The following is a 22,483-nucleotide window of genomic DNA, read 5'->3' as shown; positions in this document are numbered from 1 at the left end:
CCCTGACGCCTAAACCTTGACCTACCACCCTTCCCATCCTTACCCATTTCGCTTCCCTTAGTGCTTAGTATTTGTCTAAATTATATATTTTTTTTAAAAAATATTTTTTTCTACCTAACCAAATATCAGAAAATGAGTAAGAAAATCATTTATTTTTCAAGGAAAACTTTTTCCTTCGTACTAAACGCACCCTATAGCCTGAAAAATATTCCAGAAATCAGAGGAGGAAGTGTTTGCACCATTTTGTAATTGTAAAATAAACATTTGTACATGACAATATAATATAGTAACCCGACGAGTTGTTTTGAGGTTTAACATTTCGTTTGGCGTTTTGAGAGTTTGAATAGCTTCATATGACACATTATGGCTTGCATGTATAGTTGGTTTTGATTTTCGAGAGGTTCGAAGTGATTTGGAAGGGTGATTCTAAATTTTGAAGCTTAAATTTAGAAGAGTTGACCAAGGTATGACCTTTGAAAAAATAACATCGGAATCGAGATTTGATGGTTTCAATACATTCGTATGGTGATTTTGGACTTGGCGTATGTTCGAATTTGAATTTGGATGTTCCTAGAAAGATTTTTTTTTTGGCAATCCGCTAGGCAAGCGCCTAGGGCTAGTTTTTTATTAATAAAAGAAAGAAAAATACAACAATTAGGAAAAGTACAAATAAGGGGGACAATAGCACCGGTATTGTTACCCATATGCCTTGACTATATAATCACTCTTCTGCGCCTCACATTGCCTTATGATGGCAGCCTCATGTACAGGATTCATGGTGTAGCTGCCGGCAAAGTCTCACGAGGGCATATAATCTCATAGCCGTGTGGATATTTTCCAAAGGCATTGGGCCAAGGCAACACAAACCGGGCTAAACCTTACCTTACTAATCCTATTGAGGCGTAAAAAACTTCACCTACTAGCATGCATGTAAAAAATAAGAACTGGAAAGTACCAAATATTCAATGATCATCACAGAGTTTATAACATACTCTGTGATGATATTACAAATGAGAATAGTAATATAATGGTAGAATAAAATGATGAAGGAATTAAAATGTTGTCCCTTCTTGTCCGAACTTGTAATTTCTTCAATTTTTAACTCTTTTACTGTCCCAGCTCTTCAAGATGTATTCAAAATTCATGACTTCTTTTTTGAACGATTGGACTTTGTAGATGTAGTTGTGGCGGCCTTCTTTTGTTTGGCAACTCTCATTGGAGGTCGCCTAACATTTAAAAAATCACTAACCTTGTCGTCCCAACTATTTTTCCTTGTATGAGTCTTTTTACCTTTGCCGTTATGCATTGGTGATAGATCCCCTTTTCTTGCTGCCTCTGCTCTACACTGTTGTAACATTGCTTCTTCTTCTCCTTGTTCAAAAAACTCTCTCCCTAAATTCACAGGTTGTGGTTTATTTTGAATCGTATCTAGTGACATCAAGGCAGATTCTCCAGTTGCCACCATTGTGCTTTATTTGTGGAAAGTTGGCAATTTGAAAAATTGGAGAGTTCATAGGTTTGACCAGAATTTGACTTCGGTGTTATCTGACTCCTATTGTGGATTTGAGACATTGGTTGGGTTCACGTAGTTGATTGGAACTTGTGTGCAAAGTTTGATTTATCTAGAGTGTCTAAGTATGATTCAGACGAGTTCAGTGAAGTTTGAAGGTTTGAAAGTTAAGAGAAGGATTTTGATCTTCGCTTCTTGGTTTTGATGTTAATTGTGGTGTTTCGAGCCTTTGGATAAGTTTGGAAGATATATTTTGACTTGTTAGTATGATTGTACGGGATCCCAATGGGCTTGGGTAGATTTCAGGGTGGTTTCAGATCGTCTCAGATCATTTCGGATGAGTTTGCATTGCTGATTTTCTGGTGCATATGATGAGCTTTGTGATCGTGGAAGGAGCTTCACGATCGCGTAGAGTATTTTGGTTGCTGGTGGTTTGTGAATCGCGTTCACGGGGATGCATCACGTTCATGGAGTGTTGTGGGAGATGTCTATCGTGTTCGCACATATGGCTTCGCCTTCGGGAAGTGTTGGAGGAGGTCGGGCAGCAGATGTCCATGTTCGCATCTTGTCCCTCATGTTCTTACTGTTGTTGAAGTTTGTTTTTGCATATTTATTATTGGCTTGATTAGCAAGCGGTGTAGGAGCCATCACGGCTCCAGTAGAATTTTGGGTCGTGACAAGAAACAACATTTATTATCCCAGATTCCTGGGTTGACCTTTTCAAACTTGGTGATATGCTAAACTACACTCTCTACATCCACTTTGTACCCAACAAAGAGAAAGGGATCATTGGTATCTGTCATCAATTTTTTACTTGGAATCATGCTATATTCCTTATGACAAATCATGTTCATTCAGTGTAGTATTTATCTGTAAATACTAGTTAGGAGACCTACATGTTTCTCCTTAACGTAAGTGGATCTATAGCAACTACGACTTGTGTCACCTATCGCCATGAATCCTCATGAATCGGATGCATTACCTTTGTCCACAACCTACTACCCCTCTCTAAGATCCATGCAAAGAACAAACCCTAGTCTTTCTCTCTTGTGAACAAGTGAATCTCCCAAGACCCATAATGGTATTTATATAGACTGCACTTAGGCTTTGGGTTAGACCTAATGGGCCGGCTAAAGCTAGCACCCCTTATGAGTGTAACAGGCCCATAAGATCTCCCACTCACACATAAGGGAGTGCTCAAGCTCCATTAAGCTAAGAGAAACAAATTTTCCTTCCATTTCTCTTGCATCACTCATACTAAATAAATAGATCGTGCGACCAACATACTGTGATAGCACGTTGCTATAAATCTATTAGGAATGTATAGCCTCTCGTAGTCGTCATGATAATCTTCTGGTAGATTAACCAAAATACGCTTAGTTCCCTAGATCATTTGAATCGAATTGATACATCCTCTAGATCTCGTGTATAATAGATTCTTGTGTTCACAATTATGACTCATAAGTCTAACTGGTACCAGCAAACACAAACTAAATGAGATTCTATCAATGATCTTTCTCTTCTCACGAGTCTCTCGACTTGAATACAGTTCGCTTTTCTAGTCATGCTCCGCCAAACCAAATCTCCCATGGTCATTTGGTAGCATGTAAAGATAGCGAACATTGAAAAGCTTCGAGCCACTGGTAGGAGCCGTGAGGGTACTCTATCTCACACAACAATAAGTTGAGATACAACTTATGCTAACCCTTTTCGGTCGATATTTGCACATATGCTATGAAAATATGCACTATAGTATTTTCTCCTTTCTCATGGAACGTATATCTTTATCTCATAAGATAATAATTTACAGATGATATTCAGACACCATATGCATCTGAATTGAGTTTCTTGTTCTACTCAATAAACATGAATTCACATCTGGCCTCTCAAGTTGATTAGATGAACCTTATTTCCGCAAACAAACCACTTTAAGATTTTTTGTCATCACTTGTGCGGCGCTAAAGATCTTTAAGCAATGTGCTCTTAAATTATCCGCATGGTAATTTTCTTAAAGTCTCGTTTCATCTCCCATCAACACTAAATTTTAAGAGTCGGTCACCTGTTTGAGAAGACTGACCACTATCTACCTGACATATCTTTCAATAATATCAACAAAAAAATGCACAAAAAGCGTTCAACATTTGAATGTACAATAACATTCAGAATAAGAATGTACATAGTGTTGACGATCAATTTTGACCCTCCTTTTATAATTAATTTACTTGCACTTAATGATTTTTCAGTAAGTATATTAAAAATATTTTCTAATTAATAAATACTTATTTTTATATAAATTAAGTAATTAATGGTGTTAAATTAATAATTTAGTATTATAATTAAAAATATCACTCTAACTATTTTTAAAACTATTAAAATAACTTTTACATTCATAAGTTTATAATATAATAAGGTTGTTTCTTAGTTTTGGTAAAACAACCAACTATTTCTAAATAAATTCGAAATTAATGTCACAAATAGAAAATAAGATATTTAATAATGAATTAACTAATTATAGTAATTAGTAGTGTATTTGATAATTTTAATTTCTGCTACATTTTGTTGGAATTATTTAAGTTTATTTAAATTAATGATAAAATGGTAAAAGATTAAAATGCTACAATTGCAAATACCTAATTAAATACAATGTGGCTACTTATTAAACCAATTTTAGCCCAAAACTCAAGCCCAATTACCCCATCTGACCTAGTCCAAACGACCCTCTAATCCACTTTGGCAATCCGCCACAACCCCTGAGAACTAATAGAATTGCGCCACGTCACATGTTTCCCTCACTTACAGAGAAAGTACATTGGATCTGGACTGTTGATCTATCTCATCAATGGTCTGCATTTAAATCCCCATTTTCATATTTTCTTTAATTCTATTGAAACTTCATCTCCGCTGTCAGATCAAAGAGATCCAACGGTTGCCCTTTTTTGGGGATTAAAACATTTCCGAAATTCTTATCTCCCCAAAATATCAGGGCCGTAGATCAAATGATCCAATGGCCCAGATCCCGTCTTTCATTTTTAAGTCAGAGACCAGACCCCAAACCCTAATCATTTCTCACGTTGAACAAAAACCTTTCTTTCCTCTTTTCCTCTCTACTCTCTCAAATCCTCTATGCCCATCAATCCTGAAACCTTGCACAAATCGGTTCAAGGTCACAAATTCAAATCTCACAACACTTAATATGTCTCCTATATCCGTGGATCTCACCTGATTCTTTCCCCTTTCATCACTAAAATTCAAAAGCCCAATCTTAACCCTATACCTAAAAGACGAAACTTCATTCGCCTGATTTCCCTATTCATTCTTTCAAATCGGAGCATGCATAGTTGAAATCTTCAGATTCATCATCATTTTTCGTTGTCTAGAGGTCAAATGCAGTGACCTCTGGACATTGGATATTTGACTGATGGATCCTCACTCTCAATGGTCGAATCCTTCATCCTCGTGCCCCGGTAAAGTTCCTTGATGATTTCCCCTTCTGTTTTCTCTGATTTCATCCACCTTGCTATCATCATTCATCCTTCATCATCTTCCACTAACTAATTTGAATATGTTAGAACCCTAAGGCTTCAATGGCCACTAGAAATAGAGCCTTCAATGCTCTCACCTAACATGACTTAACACGAACACACAACAACATACACTAAGAATCATGTAACAATTGAAAACTTAGGTTTTTAACTGATTTCTCATTTCTTCCTCTCTTTTTCGGCCCTAAGTTCATTAACTGTTTGAAGTTTGAGACTTTAGTTCCTAAGAGGCAAAAACAAAAGACTTTGTTTGGTTTGTTGCTCTAAGGAAGGTTAGTGTGTACTGACCCCTCTCTTTCCTTGACTATTTGAGATATAATCATGCTCACTATGTTGTCTTCACTGTTTATATCTTGTTACACCCCATATTTTTGTATGTAAAAGAACGTCGTAAGCAAACTGATGTAAGACAAAAAATAAGATCATGTTTGAAAGTATATAAAGTAAGTTAATCATATTACCTTATATATTACAAATATTGATGACCATGAACAACAAATACAAAGTGGGTTGGAAGGTTCAGAAGATAAAGGAATTGAAGAAAATAATATTTCGTTTAAAGTCGACATGTTGGGAATATTATCCGTAGCTTTGGGGTGAGACTAGGATTCTTAACATAATAAGAGGGTTATGTTATGATTTATTTTAATCGTATGATAGTCATGTTGTTAAGTATTGAAGTTAAGCGAGTTGTGGAATAAAAGTCGATGAAAGTCATCACAAGTTACGTTCATAAGTTTTACTGAAATTTGGGTCAAATGTCACTGAGATTTTCTCCCAATATACTTAGAGTTACGGTGTTATCCACCCATCGAATTGAATATATATGAGTTTATTTTCTAATGCATTAAACCTTTTGTCAATACGCTATCGGAGTAGAGATATATATACATTTTTGCAAGACTGTGCAGACTGCAAAGGTGACAAGTAGGTGTGTCACCTACTTGCTTAAATGAGAGGACTAAATATGTCCCAAAAAAAGGGCCAGTTCGGGTCGTTCAAAGAGAACTTTTAAGGGCTTATTTTCTTCATATATTACACTCATTATAGAGCAAAAAACTATAGATAATCCCCTGCAAAATTATCCCAAAAATCAACACAAACCCTAATTGATTTTCTCTTCTTTTCAAGTTCTAGTTGGAGGAAAACCGAAGGATTGAAGAACCATGATATGAGCTCAAATATTCACAAAATAAGGTAAGTATACTGCTCTCTTTATTCCATTTTTTCTGCTGGAAAAGTATAGAAATTCGTTCTATAATTGTAAGAACTCACGGTACGGTGATCGGAAGCCGTGAGTTCGAGTTATTCAACTTGTAGTGGACTTTTTTGTGGGGTGTTTCATGTTGTTGTTGGATTGTGTGTTTTGCTACTGTTTTATAGAGTTTTTGAGGAGAAAGGGTGTAGAGAAACACCACATAAATTCGGGGTGGTGGGCTGGTCATTTGTCGTAACAGTTTCGGGTTGTTTGATACTACTATGGTAGTCGTTTTGCTCATGAAGAGATTGAGGTGTTTTGGGATATTTTGTGGTATTTTGTGATGGATATAAGGTTGGAAAATAATATATATATATATATATATATATATATATATATATATATAGTTGTGTTCTTGTGTTATTAGTGTTATCTCGAATTGGGAGGAAGTAAAGATTTTAAAGGAGATACTGCCCATTTTAATATAAAATAAGCGTGTCGTTCGTTGTGCGATAATTGTATCCTTCATAACTTATTGATAGTATTATTATTGTTGATGTAGATTAAGGTGCAAAGAGACGATTTCAACGTGTTTATTGGAAAGATTGTGATAGGGTATGTTAAGGCTAAACATTTCCTTCATTTTGGCATGATCCCGTAACTACAAGACATAATGAGAAGTTCGTATTATTGAATTTATATACATTATACTAGTCTCAAAAGTTATCGCATTATCCCTTATCGGGACTTTATATTCAGTTACTTATTGTCTTCTTCCAGTAAAGAGAGAAGAGGATGTATGTATATATATATATATATATATATATATAATACATACAGTATTTTCACCATCATTGAGCTATAATCAGTGGGTAGGCCCCTATTGGGCAACTTCTGATTAGATGGTATGTTATATACCGAACCTACTATGGTCGAGAACCTATGAGCGAGCCTAGAATGGCTAAGATACTGAGCCTAGTATGGACAAACGCCTATGAGCAAGCCTTCTACGGCTGAGCAGTTACACGCATCAAGCGTTATAGGGACGGATAACTATTTTACTTACTATATTGAGAGAGTTGAGTCAGTATTAACAGGTAAGTATACTTCCAAATCATCTTTGACTCCCAAGTACTTTCAGTTATTATATTATCCGTTCAGGTTTAGCTTTCAGTTATTCTATTGCCTTACATACTCGACATTATTTCGTACTGACGTCCCTTTTCCGAGGGTGCTACATTTCATTCATGCAAGATCAGATAGACAAATGGGTAGACCTCCTTAGTAGGTCAGCTTGATCGATAAGCTCCACGTCCTTCGGAGTTGCCAGGTATATGGTTTTGAGTACACACACAAACACATACACACACACACACACACACACACACACACACACACACACACATATATATATATATATATATATATATATTATACACATATATATATTGTATGTGTGTATATATATTATGGGTAGGTCGGAGCCTTATTCTGACCACAGTACATCCATCATAGAGGCTTGTAGACATATTATGTCAGTCAGTGCAGTATGTTGGGCGTGTGGGCCTTGTATGTATATTTTTTTTGGTTTGTCAATTGTCGTAGTTATGAAGGCCTTGCTAGCCCGGCTTTATATTGATGTTCAGTTAGAGCTAGTCTTCGTTCACTTTTATATTTTGTTTCACAAATTTTCTTGCAATGTGGCCTTATGGCTAACGTATGGCATTGTATATTCAGAGTCCCTCGGTCTCAAGTTGGTACGCTCGGTTAAGTGAGGCAACGATTGCCGGTCTTGCATCCCCAGGTTTGAGGCATGACAAACTTGGTATCAGAGCAGTTCTATCCTAGGGAATCTACAAGCCGTGTCTAGTAATGTCTTGTTTATAGATGTGTTGTGCACCACATTATATAAGCAGGGAATTACATGGCATTCAGGAGTTGGTTACCCTTCTTTCAAATCCTAATCTTGTTATAGAACTGAGTTATAGGAAATTTGAGTTAAACTTACGTATTGGTGTTTGCATATAGAGATGAAAGTGACTAGGAAGACAACGGCTAGTCAGAGGAGAGATAGAACAACGGATGGGGGGACCAGCAGGGTACCCCATAGATGGGGCCCAGTTTGAGGCCCCGGGCGAGACCCCTACTCAGCCTTTACCAGCTCCTCCACCACCTGAGGAGATTCCTAAGGATACCGTGCATCCAGTTCCCCCCCCACTTCCATTAGATCATGACTTGAGGAGTGCGGTGCATTAGTTGACACAGTTGGTAGCTACCTAGCAACAATCTAGGTCATCAGCTAGTGCAAGATGTTATGAGGGGTCTGGGAGTTCAAAGGTCCGAGAGTTTATTGCCTTGATCCCCCAGAGTTCATGGGGACAGATATGGAGGACCCCCAGGATTTCATAGATCAGCTTCAAAGGATCTTTCGGGTTATGCATGCCACTAAAAAAGAGGCAGTTGAGCAAGAAGCTTTTCGACTCTGAGATATAGCTATCTTTTGGTACGAGAGATAGAAGAGGTCCAGGCTAATTGTTCTATCTCGTGTGCAAATAAGGATTCATGATATGATGGATATCAATTGGATATGTTAATAAGCGTATAAGTTATATTATAAGTGATTTGCGGTCTAAGGAGAGGCCTAAGTCTAAGTCAGGTTGGAAAATTTCATAATGGACTAAAGTTGTGAATGAGTAAGCACAAGACCTCACTTTAGAAAATCATATCTCTAGTTATATAAGATTTTGTATGATGCACAACCTATCAAATTAAAGCTCTTTGAGTCTAGTTTCCAACTCATCAAACCATTTTCATTTGGAAGTGTATACAGAAAGTTATGACCATTTTACCGGACATGTGTCAGATGCGCGTCCGCGGCACGACAGCGGGAAAACTGATAATTTCTGCCTCCGAGCGCGGCCAGGCCGCGGACACAGCATCCCGGGTGCAGTTTGATCGCGGTCGCGCGCCTAGCAGCCCTATAAATACCCCAACATCGGGTATGGAGAGTCTCTAAGTCATTTTTTTGAGCTAGGGCTTGCTCTATCAAGGGGAATCTATCCCATACTTTCCTCCTATGATCCAAGGTAATGTTTTTGGAGTATTTTGAGTTGATTACTACTCCTAAGCACTTATATTAACAAGGATTGATCTTGAAAATCCATAGATTCCCATTTAAATCCCTAAAATTATCAATAACACTACAAGTGGGGATTCTCAAGATTCTTACTACAAGAGGTATGTCTATCATCTCTAACTACTCTATGGTGATTATTTATGTGTGATATATACGTTAGAACTCATAGGATAGTGATTGGAAGCCATAAGTGCCTAACCTAGGTTGTGTTGGTGTTGTATAATTGTGAGATGAGTTATTGAGGTATGATTCTTGAGTGTAATAGTATTATGTATACATGCATGTACAAATTCGATTTGTGGGAAGAGTGTTGAACATAAATAAGTAAAGATTGGGTTGGGGAAGGAAGGAAATCTTATAAAAGAGATTTGAAATCAAGATGCTCAACTAGTATTTGATAAAATTCTCAAGTGATCTAAAACCATGAATACCTTCCTAATTTGTGTTCAATTTTGTTATGTTTCAAAGTAGATTGGGATTGCTAGAATTTCCGGAACGTCGTAGTAACTTAAGAAAAGCTTAAAAAAGATATGTAGGCTAAACTTTCTCTCTCAGAAGTGAATTCCATATTGTTTTTGTAAGTTTAAGTGTGGTTTGCCTACCAAGATTGTATAGCCTTGAGTCACATTTTATATGAAGGTTAGTATACTAATTGGGTGAGAAGAATTCGATCTTTTTAAATGCTCCTAGTTGCTCTTATGTGTACTAAATGCCTTGACTGAATATGTCTATTTGTTGATAATCTATAAAGATGATTGAAAATGCATTAAACGAATTGTGGAAAATGAATGTAGATAATGTGCTAAGGACTTGAGTTATATTTGTGCCTAGTGATGCCTATGAAATGACAACATGTGAAACAGATTATGAAATAAGTCTCGACTCAACTCTTATGAACTAACTTCCAAAAATAGAATGGCCTAAAGGCCTTGTACCTGAACTATACTCACAAGTGGCTGTTTTAGATTATGCTTTTCTTTATAAATATATTCAATGTAATGCTAGTCCGTACACATTCCGATGTTGAAGTTGTGCATTTGTCATGATGGAACAAGGGGTAATTCAAGGATAATTGAGGTGATTGCTTATTTATAACTTTAATGCGTATTTCAATTGTTGGTTGGCATGACCCCCTTTGGGCAGAATCCTTTATGCTTGATGATTCTATTACTATTGACTCGAAAATATATGATTCCTGGAATATTTGGTACATTGATATTGGTTGGTGATCCTTGGAAATAAAAGGATGAAAATGTGAAAAAAACCAAATACGGCCTTCGTGCCATGAAAAAAAAAGATGAATCTTGTGAAAGGCCCAAAGGGCCAAAGAGATACTGTTATCGGGAGAGATTGAGAACATTAATAAAAAGACTATAAAATGTGAAAGGTATTAAGGTAAGAATGGTTGCATTTATTCTATATTTGTATACTTGTATTTATACTACAATTGTGTGCACTATTAAATCGAATCAAAAATGTTTTTGGGAGTATCATTAGCAATACCGAGGAAGAGTGGGTCATAAGGCCCACACCTGAAACTACACATGCCGGTGTAGGATTGGAGTGTGACTTGGGATGAACTTGAAATATTGGTGAACTCGTGACTATTCCCCCAAAGTGGGATGAAACCAATACTTGTGTATTTGAAAGGAAAAAGCCAACCCACACGGCATATGTGAGAAGGCGGCCTAGCTGATCGGGTGGAGATCAGACTCCATGTTGCGCACATGGTGGTACTATTCTTGTGACAACTTTCTTTCGCATCACAATGTCAACACACATGTTCCGTGGGGAGATGGCCTAGTCGATCGGGCATGATCGGACTCCGTGCTAACAAAGACAGTGGTAATATCGGTGCTAGTGATCTCCCAACCAAATATATATATATATATATATATATATATATATATATATATATATATATATATATATATATAAATTATTTTCTTACTTGAAAATCATTATGTTTCAATTAGTTATTTGGATATTGTTGATTGGGACTTGCTGCTTCTATGTGTCATTTCAGCTTATATGGACATTTTATTTTGAAAGAGGACTTTTAGCCTTACATACTAGTGCTATTCGACGGCACTAACGCCCCTTTTGCCGGGGGCGCTGTATCATTTCATGATACAGGTAGTTCCACAGCGAGCGACATTGGCCAGTGATAGCGGTATTCTCTTTCCAGTAGACTTGGTAAGCCCCACTCCATCCTGGGGTCATGTCATGTATTTTCTGTTCATTTTCTCATCACGTTTTAGAGGTATAGCCGGAGCCTTGTTGCCGGCGTTTCCCTATTTCTCTTCTATTGTAATGTGACGACCCGACCCGTCGTCTCATGAGTTACTGTCTCGTTCGTCCCATTTTCTGCTTCCTCATGTTTCATTATCGATATTGGGTGCATTAGAATTTATTTGGAGCGATTTTGATAAGAAATGAGACATTTAGTCTCTTTTAAGAAGATTTAAGCTGGAAAAGTCAACCGAACATTGACTTATGAGTTAGAGGGCTCGGATGTGAATTTCGACAGTTCAGTTAGTTCCGGGAGGTGATTTGTGACTTAGGAGCAGGACCGGAAGTAATTTTGGAGGTCCGATGTTGAATTAGGCTTGAATTGGCGAAGTTAGTATTTTGGCGAATTTCGGTTGATAGGTGAGATTTTGATCCGGGTGTCGGAATAAAATTCCGAGAGTTGCTGTAGCTTCATTGTGTCATTTGGGATATGTGTGCAAAATTTCAAGTCATTCGAACATCGTTTGGTCGGGTTTTTGATCGAATGTGTGTTTTAGAAGTTTTAAAAGAACTTAGGCTTGAATTCGATATAATTTGATGATTTTGGCGTTAGTTGAGGTGTTTTGACAATTGGAGCAAGTTTGGATAATATTTTAAGACATGTTGGTGCTTTTAGTTGAGGTCTCGGGGGCCTCGGGTGTATTTCGGAAGGTTAACGGATCGATTTAGGCACGAAAAAAATAAAGCTGCTGCATTTTTTTACAGCACTGTGAACAGTAGTTATGAACAATGCCCATGAACAGTACCCCGTAACAGTATCCGTGAATAGTGTCGTGAACAGTACCCCGTAACAGTATCCATGAATAGTGTCGTGAACAGTACCCAGTAACAGTATCCGTGAACAATACCCGTAACAGTATCCGTGAACAGTACCCCGTGAACAGTACGCGGGTGAACAGTAGAACGGGGTGAACAGTAATTCGGAAAAAAATCTGGGCAGAATGTTTATATTTCATTCGCGAAAAACACCCCATTTCTCCACCATTTTTAGTCATTTTGAGATCTTTTGGACGGGTATTGAAAGGAGTTTCAACCAAGATCGATTGGAGGTAAGTTTTATGAGTTAAATACATGATTTTATTGAAGAATCATCCTAGAAATCTATGAAAACATAGCCAAATTATAAGAAATTAGGGCTTGAGATTGAAATTCTAAATTTGGGATTTGAGGGGTCAAATGGACTCCAATTCTTGTGAATTTGGTATGTATAGACTCGTGGCGAGATAAGGAACATTTTAATGTAAAAATTTCTGGATTTCAAGACGTGGGCCCGGGGCTCGGGTTTTGCAAATTCGTGATTTTTGATATTTTTTTAGTCTTTTCGATTGGGTTATATTCCCTTAGCCTATTGTGATGTATTCATTGTGGTTTTTGCCAGATTCGACGCGCGAGGAGGTCGATATGAAAGGAAGGGCATCGCGGAGTAGTATTTGGCCGGCTAGAGGTGAGTAATAGATGTAAATGATGTCCTGAGGGTTTGAAACCCCGGAATTTCACATCGTAACGCTATATTAAAGTGACTTGCACGCCGGATAACGGGCGTGGGGTAGAGCACCATTGGGGATTGTGACTTGGTCCGTCCCGAGAGATATTTTACTACATTTTTGGTTGAGACGTATACTTTATTATTGTGAATTGGGCTTGTTGCCATGCTTGGGGCCTTGTGCCGACCTGTAGAACCCTTAGGGGATTTTTGACTGGTTTTCCTCACTTATTTTGTTAAAGAATTTATATCCTCAGTCATGTTTCCAATTGTAGGCTTCTTGCCAATTATTTGAATCCTTCAGGGATTGATATCACTGCTTTCGCATATTTTGCATATCATTTGACCTCAGTCCAAGGTTTTAAATACTGTTTTGCAAACTCAGCCATCTTTCTAAGATTTGAAAATTTAAATGATATTTCTAAATGATATTTCGGGCTGAGAACTACTGTTTTACAAATGCCCAAGGGGCTTATGATGATTTCTGGACTGAGCATGGATCGGGCTGCGTGCCGCAACAGTGTTATATTGATATTGAGGCCGAGAGCCTGGTTGATTACATTGATACTGAGGCTGAGAGCCTGGGTGATTATACTGAGATTGATATGAAGCCGAGGGCATAGATTTGATGCCACGAGAAGGCTTGATATTGCGCTTGGGCTGTAGGAGCCCCTCCGGAGTCTGTACACACCCCCACTGAGCGCCGTCGACGATAAATAAATATGGATGGCTCGGGCTGCACGCCGTAGTGGGTACCAGAGGGTACTATCATATGCATTGCATTGCACTCATGCATTTATTCCTTATCTGCATTATCTGCCATAATAATTATGTGCTCTTATTTCATTGACTAGTTGCTTCATACTGTTCTGAGCCTGAGAGGCTGATACTGTTCTGAGATACTGAGCCCGAGGGGCCGATTTCTACTTATTATTTTGATACTGAGCCCGAGGGGCAGATTTCTAATTACTATTTTGATACTAAGCCCGAGGGGCAGATTTCTACTTGTTATTTTGATACTGAGCCCGAGGGGCAGATTTCTACTTATTGTTTTGATATTGAGCTCGAGGGGCAGGTTTCTACTTGTCATTTTACTACCAAATTACCTGTTTTACTGGTTTAAAAGTAATTTCACATGATATTTCACTGAATTGTTATTTTAAATGATTTCATTGCTTCTGTATAGAATGTTGTGTGCCTTAACGTGTTTTCTTACCTTCAGTCATTATTTATATTTATTACTCACTGGGTCGGAGTACTCACATTACTCCCTACACCATGTGTGCAGGTACAGGTATTCCTGAGGCATATAGCAAGTTTTCTGCTGTTCAGTTTTCATCGGAGTTATCGAGGTAGCTGCATGGCGTTCGCAGACCCGTTTTCTCCCTTATCTTCTATTATTTATGATATCTTCAGACTTCGTTCCTAATTCCATACTTTGTAGAATTTTAGTAAACTCTGTAGTAGCTCATGACTTGTGACTCCCCGGTTAGGGCTGAGTTGGGTTGGATTTCCGTATTTTATCTATACTTTCCGCTATTGGATATTATTAAAAGATGTTTATACTATAATTGTGTTAATTAATTGTCTTAAAAGTATGAATTGGGTTGAATGGCTGGCCTTGTCTTCATGAGAGGCTCCATCACGACCAGGTTCGGGAATTGGGTCGTGACAAGTTGGTATCAGAGCCTAGGTTAATTGGTCTTGCGAGTCATGAGCCGGTTTAGTAGAGTCTCGCGGATCGGTACTGAGACGTCTGTATTTATCCTCGAGAGGCTGCAAAACCTTTAGGAAAACTTCACATTCTTGAATTCTTATTCGTGCATCCTTGATTCAGCTTGAAAAGTAACTCTTACGATTCCTTCCACATGTTTGTATGCGCAAACGAGCACTCAGTATTCGATTTACCTTGATGGCTTGTAATTCCCTGATAGAAGGGCGAGCCGTGATCTCGGTGAGTTTGATGTTAGGCCAGTTTGGAGGACTTGAGGCCGAATCTTGCCTATGGCTTGAACACTGAGGTGCTGATTGTGCGAGCAAGTGTTTTGAACCTTTATGTTCGGTATTGTCCCTATTAGTGGGAATCATGGCTGGATAGCTACGTGGGGAGTATGATAGTACTGCGAGATGTATCTATATGACTTGGAAGTGACGAGGAAGGTCTACTGGATGATAGATGAACTATTGAGTGTATGATTTCCATTGTGATAGGATGTGTAGTCCCAAGTTATGGGTGCGTGAAGAATCTTTTTATGTCTCCTATTTGGAGTGAAGTAAATTTCATGTTACAGTATGAGTTTAGACTCAGGAAGATTAAGTGATTGTGTAATGTGTATGGCAGTGGAAGGTATACAAAAAATATTAACTAAAGGTAAAGCTAGTGGGTAATTGTCTTATGAGGGGAATCTATTTGTCATACTCGTTAGATAAGTCTGGGAGCTGAGATCGCTTCTGTAAATGTATTATGACGAAATCGTTGAGTCAAGGAGACCACCTTGAGGGTCGAAAACATTAAAGAAAGAATATGTTCTTACTCGGTTGAATAGCCCAATAATGGAGGATTGAAAGGTATTTTCTATGTGTTATGATTCAAATAGGTGCAACGCATGTCCATGTATCAATTTTGATAATATAATACATGTAATATTGAGATTAATGTTGTTGATATACATTGTGATGCTTTGTCAAGTTGTGGACGTGTTGTTAGGATGGTTTTGGTGATTCTCTGGCAGGTGGATAGGCCCAATTACAAAGGAAACTCTGCCAAAATTTTTGAAAAATTTGGGACTTAGTAAAAAAATTTGTCACCTAAAGAGTGGGCTTAACTGTTGTGTGAGTGAATGCAAAAATCGCAGAAGAGTTAAAATTTCCGATGATTCGTGTTTCCACAAGCTTATGAAGGAGTGAGTTTAATCTCACCATGGTATTACGGTAGCAATAGAACATATGTGTTGTGATCTATGGCTTCGAGCCAAGTTGGGGAGCTTGGTATTAGTTAGCGGATTGTACGGTTATGTACTATGTTAGTTCCGATTTGATGCATGCTGGTGAATCAGTTCTGGTTGTGGAAATTAGGCCGAGAATGGCACGAGTGAAGGAAATTCTTTGACAAGATGTCATGAGCTTGGATGAGCAGGAGATAAGTTTCAATGTTTACGGTAAGTTGGAATTGTCTTCAGCGTCACCTAAGATCGGTGTTTTGTAAAAAGGGTTTTGCGTCCCGGTTAATGACTCTTGATCGCTCTTCAGAGTTAGTGCGATCGATGGTTTGGAGGTACGCTCCAGATATTGTTATGGTAGGTTGTGGGAGTGTGTCCCACGGGAAGATTATATAAGTGTGGCATGTGATCACTTGATTGATTAAAGATGTAAACCAAGTATGAAGTTTGTGATGGTATCGTTAAATTAAAGATTCATGCCTGGAGGGCACTTGGCATATTGGGTTGTGAACTGGGGAGGATTAACCCGATTGTGATGGTTGTTCTTGTGTGTTATGAGAAAAATGAGAGTTATTATGGACCTTTGAAAGGTTATCAGACTAGTTCAGTGTGATCAGAATCGGCTTGAAGTCGATGGATAGATTTAATGTGAATAATGGCTCTATATCAGGCCAGATGTGTGCATTTTAGTAACGCGGTCCTCATGGAGGAGTAGTTAGGTTGATGTTTCATTGTCAAATATTTCGCGTAGTGATACATTGCGCCGTATGAGCTGTGAGACGACTTGAGAAATTGCTATGTGTTGAGAATCTATGTAGGAATGACGTTATATGAGCATCTTGGCTCTTGAAATTCAGATTGTACATCGCACCTCAGTTGTGCTTGAGTTTTGTAGTTAATATAACGCTATATGTCCCTCAGAGATATTATTATGCACTTAGCATGCTTACGATCGATACTCGGTATTTTGTTGTAATGAGCAAATTTGGCTCGATGTGCATCTCCTTATGTGAGATCTATGTGTGGATCGGGTGGCACGCTACCATGGGTATGTTATCTGGATCGGGTTGCACGCCGCAACAGTGTGATGTTGAGTATAGTTTTCTATATGCTATTTTGTATGCCTTGCTTCCTGTTTTCTAAGGAAAGTCTGTATTAGTGTGTGAGATTGGTAATTCCTTCCAGAGTTTGTTTTCCTTTTGTACCGCGTTCGAATTGGTAGCTTATTGGCATATTGAGGCATCATATGCGACTTTTGATTATGTCTGGGGTGGCTTATTGCCTGAGCAGTTCGTACTGGGTGAGACGAGATCATTGAATTTGAGATTAGTGCAATCTGAGTATATGAAGTAAATTAAGGAGCTAAGACCATGATTTTGCTCAAAATGAGGTGATAGTTCTTGCCAGGAGTATAGAACCAACGAATCGTTGTCTCGACAGTGGTCATGAATTTATGCATACCTCATCCGTCATGTCAATATTGTAAGAGTTAGAACAATACCTATGTACATCATGCAGAATATGAGATGTGTAGCGATTTTCTTCTAGGTGATTAGAGAAAAAAGCTTCAGATGATTAGGGCGAATGATCTTCGGATGATTGGGGAAATAGTATTGCTAATTGAAAGTGACTTGATAAGAGTATATGTCTCATAAAAAGGTGATGTTATTAAACTAATGATATTTCGGTAGTATTGCGGCATGTTCTTGGTGGGTCTACTGGTGGTATTCGGGTTTGCTTGGTAGCACAGGAAAATTTTGAGTATCTGTCGTGGAATGATTGGGTATCAAAGGTGTGCATGTATTCGCACGGTGGAAACTGGAATCGGGTATGATGATTTGTGTGCCATATGGAGTTGGAGATTGGGAGTTCTCATGTACAGGCTAGGTTGTGGTGGTGGACCGTGTGTATTCGGCACCGTTTAGCGGCAATCGAGATTTGGAGGCTCGAGTGGATCTTTGTTTGCTGGTATGTTAGATTTTGGATGTGATGTCGGAATTCAGACTGGTTGTCTTAGTGTTGAGTGATTCTGAACTATTGCATTACGGGCAATACCAAAAATGCCACGGGTTGAGTGATGAAGTGCGTTGGATTATGTTCTAGTAGAGTGGTTTATATTTCAAAGAACCAGCGGACGGTTGGGAAGGATTGCGTTCTTAATTGGGCATTCATGATGGATGTCAGTGCAAATGTTGCTATTACTAATTCAGTTCCGGTGTTGAGGGACTTTTTAGATGAGTTTCATATGGCTAGGCATGTCGCCGAGCGAGGTTGTTGATTTCGGTATTAATTTGGTGCCAGGCACCGGATCGTCTGGCTCCGATAGGAGTTGTAGTAGTGGAAGTCGAGCGGGATGAGCAATTGGGTGTTGCTCGGTGAATAACGTACCGGTTATGTTCTATCAGGTTTGCGTGGTGTGCGTTTTTTGTTTCACCGTGGGTGTAATGATTTTCTTTGGCTCCAGACATCAATTGAGCATGGTTGTCGATTTCAAGCATAGTGACTAGAGGTGTTTCATGTGGAGTAGTATTTGGATAGGATCGCGCGTTGCGGCAAAGCTGGGTGGAAACATGACCTTGCGGGTCAAATTTGTGTGTCCTATTTCTATGATGCGAGACAGGGTCTCAGCCTTGTGTTGTGGCAGTACTGGTGAATTTGAGGTACATCTCTCTTAGTTGAGTCATTTTCATGATTCGAGTGTGTTCGGACCATTTCTTATTGGTGCACGTATTATGCAAGTTGTCGCTTACGCCTGTATTGATGTGTCATATCACCAGAGTGGTGTGTTGGGTTCGAAGTGATCGTTGGGGTCATCAATGAATACGAATAGATTTGATTTCAGCATGTTTGATGGGTAAATATCAAGGTTCGGTTCAAAAATTTGTTATGGTAATTGCCAGAGGAGAAATGGCCTCATGAATGGTTGATCTGAACAATGGTTATGATTTATTGCGTGTTTCAATTATCATTGGCAGTATATGAGAGTGTTGGAATGAGACATTGGCTAATAAGAGATTTCTATCGGTATTTGGTTGTTGTGGGCAGCTGCTGTGAATGGAAGTTATTGCTGCATTTGTTTGAGTTATTGGTATATCATACAATTGCACCTAAGGTTGCAGGCATGGTCTATTACAGCTAGTTCAAACTTATTCTGAATGTAGGTGTGAGGTTCTGATCTTGTGTATGATTCCGAAAAGGTGAAATGTGGCTCTATGATTTATGGGCTAGACTAAATTGTGTGATCTTAGTTACAACGCGTTATCGGACCCATGTGAGATAGGATGACGTGGGATCATCCCCGGGTTTATGCTTGATAAGGTCAATCAGCTTTTGGTTGGCTTCTAGGACAACTCTGGGTACGCTCGAGGACGAGCGTTTGTTTAAGTTGGGGAAAATGTGACGACCCGACCCGTCGTCTCATGAGTTACTGTCTCGTTCGTCCCATTTTCTGCTTCCTCATGTTTCATTATCGGTATTGGGTGCATTAGAATTTATTTGGAGCGATTTTGATAAGAAATGAGACATTTAGTCTCTTTTAAGAAGGTTTAAGTTGGAAAAGTCAACCAGACGTTGACTTATGATTTAGAGGGCTCGGATGTGAATTTTGACGGTTCGGTTAGTTCCGGGAGGTGATTTGTGACTTAGGAGCAGGACCGGAAGTAATTTTGGAGGTCCGATATTGAATTAGGCTTGAATTGGCGAAGTTAGTATTTTGGCGAATTCCGGTTGATAGGTGAGATTTTGATCCGGGTGTCGGAATGAAATTCTGAGAGTTTCTGTAGCTTCATTGTGTCATTTGGGATATGTGTGCAAAATTTCAAGTCATTCGAACATCGTTTGATCGGGTTTTTGATCGAATGTGTGTTTTAGAAGTTTTAAAAGAACTTAGGCTTGAATTTGATATAATTTGATGATTTTGGCGTTAGTTTAGGTGTTTTGACGATTGAAGCAAGTTTGGATAATGTTTTAAGACATGTTGGTGCTTTTAGTTGAGGTCTCGGGGGCCTCGGGTGTATTTCGGAAGATTAACGGATCGATTTAGGCACGAAAAAAATAAAGCTGATGCATTTTTTTACAGCAATGTGAACAGTAGTTATGAATAATGCCCATGAACAGTACCCATGAACAGTACCCCGTAACAGTATCCGTGAATAGTGCCGTGAACAGTACCCCGTAACAGTATCCTTGAATAGTGCCGTGAACAGTACCCAGTAACAGTATCCGTGAACAGTACCGTAACAGTATCCATAAACAGTACCCCGTGAACAGTAACACGGGTGAACAGTAGCACGGGATGAACCGTAATTCCGAAAAAAATCTGGGCAGAATGTTTACATTTCATTCGCGAAAAACACCCCATTTCTCCACCATTTTTAGTCATTTTGAGAGCTTTTGGATAGGGATTGAAGGGAGTTTCAACTAAGATCGATTGGAGGTAAGTTTTATGAGTTAAATACATGATTTTATTGAAGAATCATCCTAGAAATCTATGAAAACATAGCCAAATTATAAGAAATTAGGGCTTGAGATTGAAATTCTAAATTTGGGATTTGAGGGGTCAAATGGACTCCGATGCTTGTGAATTTAGTATGTATAGACTCGTGGCGAGATAAGGAACATTTTGATGTAAAAATTTCTGGATTTCAAGACGTGGGCCCGGGGCTCGGGTTTTGCAAATTTCGTGATTTTTGATATTTTTCGAGTCTTTTCGATTGGGTTATATTCCCTTAGCCTATTGTGATGTATTCGTTGTGGTTTTGGCCAGATTCGACGCGCGAGGAGGTCGATACGAAAGGAAAGGGCATCGCGGAGTAGTATTTGGCCGGCTAGAGGTGAGTAATAGATGTAAATGATGTCCTGAGGGTTTGAAACCCCGGAATTTCACATCGTAACACTATATTGAGGTGACTTGCACGCCGGATAACGGGCGTGGGGTATAGCACCGTTGGGGATTGTGACTTGGTCCTTCCCGAGAGATATTTTACTACATTTTTGGTTAAGACGTATACTTTATTATTGTGAATTGGGCTTGTTGCCATGCTTGGGGCCTTGTGCCGATCTGTAGAACCCTTAGGGGATTTTTGACTGGTTTTCCTCACTTATTTTGTTAAAGAATTTATATCCTCAGTCATGTTTCCAATTGTAGGCTTCTTGCCAATTATTTGAATCCTTCAGGGATTGATATCACTGCTTTCGCATATTTTGCATATCATTTGACCTCAGTCCAAGGTTTTAAATACTGTTTTGCAAACTCAGCCATCTTTCTAAGATTTGAAAACTTAAATGATATTTCTAAATGATATTTCGGGCTGAGAACTACTGTTTTACAAATGCCCAAGGGGCTTATGATGATTTCTGGACTGAGCATGGATCGGGCTGCGCGCCGCAACAGTGTTATATTGATATTGAGGCCGAGAGCCTAGTTGATTACATTGATATTGAGGCCGAGAGCCTGGTTGATTACATTGATATTAAGGCTGAGAGCCTGGGTGATTATACTGAGATTGATATGAGGCCGAGGGCCTAGATTTGATGCCACGAGATGGCTTAATATTGCGCTTGGGCTGTAGGAGCCCCTCCGGAGTCTGTACACACCCCCAGTGAGTGCTGTCGACGATATATAAATATGGATGGATCGGGCTGCACGCCGTAGTGGGTACCAGAGGGTACTGTCATATGCATTGCATTGCACTCATGCATTTATTCCTTATCTACATTATATGCCATAATAATTATGTGCTCTTATTTCATTGACTGGTTGCTTCATACTTTTCTGAGCCTGAGGGGCTGATACTGTTCTGAGATACTGAGCCCGAGGGGCTGATTTCTACTTATTATTTTGATACTGAGCCCGATGGGCAGATTTCTATTTACTATTTTGATACTGAGCCCGAGGGGCAGATTTCTACTTGTTATTTTGATACTGAGCCCGAGGGGCAGATTTTTACTTGTTGTTTTGATATTGAGCCCGAGGGGCAGGTTTCTACTTGTCATTTTACTACCAAATTACCTGTTTTACTGGTTTAAAAGTAATTTCACATGATATTTCACTGAATTGTTATTTTAAATGATTTCACTACTTCTGTATAGAATGTTGTGTGCCTTAACGTGTTTTCTTACCTTCAGTCATTATTTATATTTATTACTCACTGGGTCGGAGTACTCACATTACTCTCTGCACCATGTGTGCAGGTACAGGTATTCCTGAGGCATATAACGAGTTTTCTGCTGTTCAGTTTTCATCGGAGTTATCGAGGTAGCTGCATGGCGTTCGCAGACCCGTTTTCTCCCTTATCTTCTGTTATTTATGATATCTTCATACTTCGTTCCTAATTCCGTACTTTGTAGAATTTTAGTAAACTCTGTAGTAGCTCATGACTTGT

This window comes from Nicotiana sylvestris, chromosome 9 (genome assembly GCF_000393655.2).
Source record: "Nicotiana sylvestris chromosome 9, ASM39365v2, whole genome shotgun sequence".
NCBI lineage: Eukaryota > Viridiplantae > Streptophyta > Magnoliopsida > Solanales > Solanaceae > Nicotiana > Nicotiana sylvestris.
Note: the sequence above shows the minus strand (reverse complement) of the source record.